The following is an 8,123-nucleotide window of genomic DNA, read 5'->3' as shown; positions in this document are numbered from 1 at the left end:
ATTATGAGATGCTTCGCCATCTCCCTCTGAGCACGTCTCAGTATTTACTGAGTCTGTATAATCGGATCTGGGAGTCGTCGTCAGTCCCTGAGGACTGGCTCGATGCCGTTGTCCTCCCTGTTCGCAAACCGGGGTCTCTGGGTACTTCCCCTAAGGACTTTTGCCCTATTGCTCTCACAAGTTGTGTCTGCAAACTCTTTGAACGTATGGTTAACGTTCGTCTGATGTGGTTCCTGGAACGCCATCATCTCCTCTCCCCTTCTCAATTTGGTTTCCGCAAGTGCGTCAGATGTCCTGGTGAACTTGGAGGTCTATATTCGTACTGCTTTAGCTGCGAAGACCTCCATTATTGCCGTCCTTTTTGACCTGGAAAAGACTTACGACACCACTTGGCGATATCATATTCTATCTCAACTTCATTCTTTTGGCCTTCGTGGTCATCTCCCTCTCTTTCTCCGCAGCTTCCTCTCTCGTCGTTCCTTTCGGGTGCGCCTTGGTACCGCTCTCTCTGCCTCTTTTCGGCAATACGAAGGTGTGCCCCAGGGTAGTGTTCTGAGCACTACTCTTTTTCTGGTTGCCCTCAATGGTCTTCTTTCCTCTCGTCCTTCTGGTGTCTTCTCCGCTCTCTAAGTCGATGATCTTACCCTTTGCTGTCAGGGTGATGATTCGCCTCTCCTTCAGCGCCGGCTTCAACTTGCAATTGATGCCGTGTCCTCTTTGGCCACCGATCATGGCTTAAAGTTCTCTACTTCTATGACTTGTGCCATGACTTTTACGCGGAAATGGGTTGTTCTTCGTCCCTCTTTGTCACTTTATGGTCATCCCCTTGAATACAAAGATTCCGCGAAGCTTTTGGGGTTATTCCTTGACACTTGTTTGTCTTGGTCTCCCCATATCTCTTACCTCCGTGTTGAGTGCTCTAAGGCCCTTACCCTCCTTCGGGTCTTGTCCCATACTTCTTGGGGGGGGCAGATAGGCGCACTCTCCTTGCTTTACATTCCTCTCTCGTCCTGTCTAAGCTCGATTATGGTTGCCCTGATTACTCGTCTGCTTCTCCTTCTACTCTTCGCCATCTTGATGCTTTGCACCATACTGGGTTGCGCCTCAGTTCTGGTGCCTTTCGTTCGACTCCCATCCTTAGCTTGTATGTTGACACTGGCTTCCTGTCTCTCCAGGACCGCCGTGATCGCTACTGTCTTCGCTATCTTGCGCGGTCCTTGCAACATCCTTCCTCTCGCCTCTGTCGTGCTTTAACTTTTACCCCTCCTGCGGTTCCTGTTCCTCTTCACCACCTCCCTCTTTCTGTCCGGTTATCTCGCCTACAGGATTCTCTTTCCGTTCGTATTTCTGATGTTTCTTTTCGTGTTGTTCCTTCTTTGCCCCCGTGGAGGGTCCCTCTTCCGCGGTTTTGTACATCCTTGACCCGTATCACTAAAGCTTTTACCCCTCCTACGGTTCTAAAACGCCTTTTCCTCGAGCACTTTTCTTCTCACTCCCGCTCCGTTTCTATCTTCACTGATGGGTCTAAGTCTGCGGATGGTGTTGGCTACTCTGTTGTTTTTCCTGATCGCACTTATGTGTCGCTTACCTCTGGAGACTAGCATCTTTACAGCAGAGCTTTATGCTATTCTCTATGCTCTTCGTCTCCTGCTTTCTCGTTGTCAGTCTTCCTTTGTAGTTGTTGTTGACTCTCGTAGTGCCCTCATGGCACTCGGGTCCTTTAATCCGGTTCATCCAGTAGTTGTCGAGATCCAGCATTTGCCGTTTCTTGTTCACAGTAAATTTAAGTCGGTTGAGTTTTGTTGGGTTCCCAGCCATATTGGTGTGTCTTTAAATGAGCGTGCGGATGCTGCCGCCAAGGAAGCTGTCCGCTCTTGTCCCATCTCTCGTAAAGGTATTCCATATTCCGACTTTTACCCGGTTATCCATTCCTCCATCCTTAAACGTTGGCAGGCTTCTTGGTCGTCTGTTACTGGTAACAAACTACGTACTCTGAAATGTTGTTTCCTCGTGGCCGTCCTCCTTCCACCGTAACCGGCGGTGGGAAACAGCTCTGGCGAGGTTGCGTATTGGCCATACTCACTTAACCCATGGTCACTTGATGGAGCGCCGCCCTGCTCCTTATTGTCCTAGTTGCATTGTCCCTCTTACGGTCGTGCATGTCCTTCTTGAATGTCCTGACTTCCAGGACGAGCGTGTCTTGCTTTCCGACCGCCCCTCGCGGTCACCTGTCCCTCGATAGAATTCTTGGTGACTCGGACACTTTTGATATCGTTCGCTTTATGCGTTTTTGTTCTCGTATTGGCTTCCTTGGTGATATTTAGCGCCCTCTGATTATTTTGCGCATTTGATGGTGCTACATAGCCTTCCCGGTTTGGTGCCTTCTTTTGATAATTACTTACTTACATCCGACGACGACGATTCCGCCACTGCAATGCAGACTTCAGATCCTGTTCGGGTACCTACAGCTCACAAGACTCTGCCTCCTGTGACCCCCACTTCTGCAACAGTTAGTTACTAACCATGACATCACTGTGAACGCGGCCACGCTTTCAGACTTACTGTCGGCTCCTGCTCCACACGCTTCTCCAGCTGCTGCTGTCCCTTCACCCGTCTCAGTGATGAATTTCGCTGCAATCGACCCTTGGTGTGACCCTATAGAGGGTACCTACTATGCAGCCCCTTCTGCTGCAGTACCTACCACTGCTACTCAACCTTCAAGACATCAACCTTCAAGAACTCTACCCCAGCGTGTCAACACCCCTGCTCTTCACTCATCTGATGAATCGGATGAAGAAATATCTGTTGGAACCCCATCACCTCCACGGAAAGATCACCTCCAAGCATCAACAAGAAACGTGACCACCAAGACCGACAAGCCCAAAAAGACCAACGATCAAAGTTTTTTGAAATCAACAAGGAAGAAGACTACTAACGAACTGACTTAACATCAACATCTGACATCAAACCTCCACTGCCAGCTGCTTGCGTTCCCGGCCCCTGTGTGTACTGCAAATGACACCCTACTCAATTCTACTTCCATCTGATAAAGTTCAAATCCGCGGTGGTTGGGCCACCGACCTTTCATCTCCCCTCTTCACTTCATCCCCGGATCCTTGCTCAAGATTTCTGCAGCCTCGCCCCATTCTTTCATCCCCTGCTTGCCAGCTCTATGGACATTTACGCTTCGCTTCGCTACCATTCAAGCTGTCATTGCAATCAATCTGAGCTACCTCTGTGCTTTAATATACCTACAATTTTCTCTCATCTTTTATTTTTTTCTTGCTTTGTAACTGCTATCATTTTTTATAAATTTTGCAAGTTTTTACCTACTTAAAATTTTCTTAGATTAAGGACCTGCCCGAAACGCTGCGCATACTAGTGGCTTTACAAGATTGTAATTACTATGCTATGTATCCTCACAATCCCAATGTACCTTCTTGTATATATATATATATATATATATATATATATATATATATATATATAAATAAATAAATAAATGTATTATGCAAGTACCTAAACTGTAATTACATTAAATTGAGTTTTAGTTTACTTACAGTAAATAAATTTTCTTCTTTTATTAGTGTCCCTGGCTCAAAAAAAGAAGGCAGTAGAAGATGTGGAGCTTCAGAAGAGATCCAGAGAGGAGCAACAACATACCATTCAAGAAATGCTGCATTCTCACATATTACAAGAAGAGAGATTTTAACCGAACATACTAAAGAGTTATGTGGAATTTTCCCTTCATATCTAAGCAAGGTAAGCTAACAGCTTAAATTAAATGTGCTACAATTCAGTTCTTCATAAACATTTATCCAGCAGAACTTTAGACTTATATATACTAATTTTATACTTTGTCTTGCTATTTATGGCTTTGACAGGTAGACAATTCCATGGTTTTAATATACTGGTGACTTTTACATGTGAACTTTTATCAAAAATTTCCATTATATATATATTCTAATTTCTTTAGTATTTTCAGACAAATTTGTAAATGTCTTAAATCCCATTAAATATTTTATATATTACAGGATCCTAACAAGTACACTGTTGAAGAGAAGCACTTATCACCCAAAAATAATAGTGGAATCCTGGCTCTTTTGAAGCAAGGGCAAAAGTTGTGTACTGACAAGCTGATTACTACTGGCCTCCATTGTCTTGCCTGCACTTTGTTTCCCATCAATCATATCACTCATTCTTACAGGTGTGAGACAGAGAGGGACAAGATCATCCAAGAGGAACAACACCTGAAGGCAGCACCACACCTGAAGGCAGCACCACACCTGAAGGCAGCACCACACCTGAAGGTAGATCCACACCTGAAGGCAGCACCACACCTGAAGGCAGCACCTCACCTGAAGGCAGCACCACACCTGAAGGCAGCACCACACCATCCACTTTTGCAGTTTTGCCCCATTTGCCAGCAACATTTGGCTGCTTTAATTAATAAAAACAAAATCGCTTTCATTGCTTCACTCATCCTGACCCAAAAAAAGACATTTTAACAATTTATTTATTAATTTATTTAAGTAAAATGCTTTTCTATGTTTAGTGTGAGTTTGTTGGTTGACATCCACAAGTGGATTTTTTTTAAGCATGTTAGAGACATTAGGCAGATCATTTTTTTTTTTTTTTTAATTTTTATTTTATTTATTTATATACAAGAAGGTACAATGGGTTTGTGAGAATACATAGTACAGTAATTACACTCTTGTAAAGCCACTAGTACGCGCAGCGTTTCGGGCAGGTCCTTAATCTAACAGATAATTTTAAGTAGGTAAATTCTAGAAGAATTAATAAAATAACAAATACATTGCAAGAAAAAAATGAGATGAGAGAGATTAGTAAGTATATTAAAGCACATTGGTATAATAAAGCTCTGATTGATTACATTGAGAGCTTGATTGGTAATATAAACAAGATTAATAGACACCGTACAGTAGATTGACAGTACATATAAGAAGACAGCAATGATCGCAATGATAAAGATGTTCAGATTGGGTACATAAAGATTGGGAGATTGGGTAGCAATAGATACAGTGCAATTTTAAAGCAAAATGTAAAAAACTATGAAGATGAAATTAAGTACTTTTTAGTATTGTTTTTGAATGACGCAAAAGTTGGACAGCTTTTCAATTCAATAGGGAGTGAGTTCCATAGACTGGGTCCCTTTATTTGCATAGTGTGTTTACACAGATTAAGTTTGACTCTGGGGATATCAAAGAGATATTTTTTCTGGTGTGGTGATTATGGATCCTATTACATCTGTCCAAAGAGTTTCAGAACAGGGTTTGCATTTAAGAACAGGATTTTGTTTATGCAACTGACACCAGAGAATGTGTGGAGTGAGTTTATGTTTAGCATGTTTAGGGATTTAAACACGGGGGCTGAGTGTTGTCTGAAAGCAGAGTTTGTTATTGCTCTTATAGCAGAATTTTGCTGGGTGATGATGGGCTTGAAGTAGTTTGCAGTGGTTGAACCCCATGCACAGATACCATAATTAAGATAGGGATAGATTAGTGCATAAAACAGTGAGAGGAGAGCAGAGTTAGGTATATAATATCTGATTTTCGAGAGTATACCAACTGTTTTAGAGATGTTCTTAGTTAGCTATTGTATGTGGGGGCTGAAGTTAAATCTCTTGTCTGGGTATAGGCCAAGAAACTTTCCATCATTGTTATTACTGATGTTAACATTGTCTATCTGAAGCTGAATTGCATTTGTTGATTTGCTTCCAAATAAGATGTAGTAGTCCTTTTCTTTATTTAGTGTGAGTTTGTTGGTTGACATCCATAGGTGTACTTTTTAAATTAATTAAAAGGGTTATAGAGGCACATAATGGGCTCAGGGACTGAACCCCACAATTCATTTAGCTAAGCAAGTTACAATCTTGATGAACTAGTTACAAAATTCAATATAAGTCGTCACATCAACAATGGGTTCTCGATCTACCTCAAGTACAGGTTCTAAATTAAGCAACTGACATATGTGGAGAGCTAGTGTCAAAATTTATGTTTGTCCTGCACACCGCCCCCCATCCAGTGGGCAGCGGTGGATAGATTACAATCACTTAGTTACTACCTACAGTTAGCAAACTGGGGATATTTGGCTAAAATTTCTGGTAGCAGATCATTTTGAATGAAATATTGACACATCGCTGGAACATTGGTTATAGAATTGTCTCTAAATTCACGTACCTTTTCGCACTCCATCACATAGTGACGGAGGGTGTGCGAATAATTTTGTTGACACAGTTTACATTTGGTCAGGTCTACATCAGCAGATAATGAGAATTCCCAGAGATACTTGTAACCGAGTCTAAGCCGAGCAGTAGTAACATCTAGAAGTCTGCTGATTTTATTGGATGATCCATAGATGTGTGGCTCCTCTTACATGGTTTTGTACCAAGAGAAACAACAACGACACTTTCCTGCACCGTGGGAGATTAACTTTCCAATTTTAATCCCTCCCTTTCCACCCAAGAAACAAATTAGAGGGCAGCCCAAGCTTCGTCTTGAGGCAAAGATCAATGCCTTAAGCCATATTGATGCTCTGTCCACAGAGCATTCTCTCTCTCAAATCATATACACTGATGGTTCCCTACACCGCACCACGGGTGCAGTTGTTCTGACAATGGGCGATGGCTTGTACTTTGAGTACGGAGTCCGTATAAACAACTGGGCCTCTACCCTTCAGACCGAACTATTTGCCTTGCTTCTTGCACTGAAATGTGTACAAGTCTCCAAACTTGACACATTAATTGTAAGTGACTCCTTATCATCCTTAATTGCTCTCAACTCTTTAATACATAACTGTAACATGCTCGTGTCCGAAGCTAGACAAAATTATTAAGGATTGTAACAGGGTCCATTTCATGTGGTCTCCATCTCATGTTGGCCTCCGAATGCATGATAGAGCTGATAAGTTAGCCAAAGAATCTGCCTTTAAAGGAGATGTTGAGTGTAACCTTGGATTGTCAATGAGCAATTTGAGAGCAGCAGTACACCAAGAACTTCAACAAGATCTTGTAGATCTGAGGCAAAGTGAAATCGACACCAGTAATTCCATCTATCATCATACTATCATGCAAGAGGAGCCACACATCTATGGTTCATCCAAAAAAGTCACACCTTCCCTGATATCCTTAAAAAGCAAGAGAAACGCCAGTCCATAAAGGAGGCAATCCGGCGGACATAAACAATTCTGATCGGGGAGAAAAAACAAGCCAGGAGTGGGGGACCTTAATTTATTAAGTAATGTTTACAGAGCAACTGCTGTACCACAATAAAAGATGTCGTGTAACATGACTCAGTAGAATGCCAGTACTGCAAGATGCAACTAAGGGAATAAGTCGTAGGACATTAACCGTGCCTAGTGCCAGCTAGCCGAAGCAATGTTGCAGTACTCGCAATCAGCTTAATACTATAATTAAAAACAATGCCAGAGTTAATTGAGTGGCACAGCCAGTACAGTATGTATAAAATATTCTGTATACACAGAGGGCATAGAAAAGAATAGATAAGAATTTCCAGGGGTAATGATATGCTAGTGCCTAGTTTACATGTAAAGTCTGCAACCTCCAACTTCCACTACAAGTGTGCACTTGACATATGGTAAGTAGCTGCGGGCAGCCCTAGACTTGGGGATCCGGCGCAGCACCCACACTCCGCAGGCCAGCGCAGCCGGTCCCCCACCCCCCGAAGGGCGAGGTGCCCGCTGGCCGCAGAAGTAACTTTTGTAGGTAGTGGAATGACGTCTTGCCTGACGTAGGAGTGGAACGCATCACTTTTCCACCTGCCGACTGCTCTGATTGCTGCCGGCGCCAGGCCATCCTTGGACATCTGCGTGGCCCTGCCGATTCTGAAGAAGTGCGGAGCATAATCGTTTGGAGGCAGGCCTAGTGCTCGAACGGCAGCACGGAGCACCCATGTGAAATCTTCTGGGGCGCCTGATTCGCCTAGGAATATAGATCCTGGTTCCATGCCCCGTCGTCTTATGTAGTTCGCCATGGCACGGACCGGGCAGTACTTGCTGTAGGGGTCTGCACTCAGGGTTAAAGTGGGGGTACGCCCTGCACTGTGCTTGTAGGAGGCAAACGCGATGTCGATCCCCCAGTAGTC

The 8,123-nt window shown here is 43.4% G+C and overlaps 1 long non-coding RNA gene across 1 annotated transcript; it reads left to right on the top strand.

The window, feature by feature from the left end:
• The first annotated feature begins 3,593 nt into the window (after positions 1–3,593).
• LOC138371294 (uncharacterized) lies at positions 3,594–4,465 on the top strand. The gene is made up of 2 exons (XR_011230396.1): positions 3,594–3,762; positions 4,208–4,465. It is a non-coding gene; the product is annotated as an uncharacterized lncRNA (long non-coding RNA).
• The last annotated feature ends 3,658 nt before the right edge of the window (positions 4,466–8,123 follow it).

This window comes from Procambarus clarkii, chromosome 35, assembly GCF_040958095.1.
Source record: "Procambarus clarkii isolate CNS0578487 chromosome 35, FALCON_Pclarkii_2.0, whole genome shotgun sequence".
NCBI lineage: Eukaryota > Metazoa > Arthropoda > Malacostraca > Decapoda > Cambaridae > Procambarus > Procambarus clarkii.
Note: the sequence above shows the minus strand (reverse complement) of the source record. Positions and strands in the feature narration are given on the sequence as shown.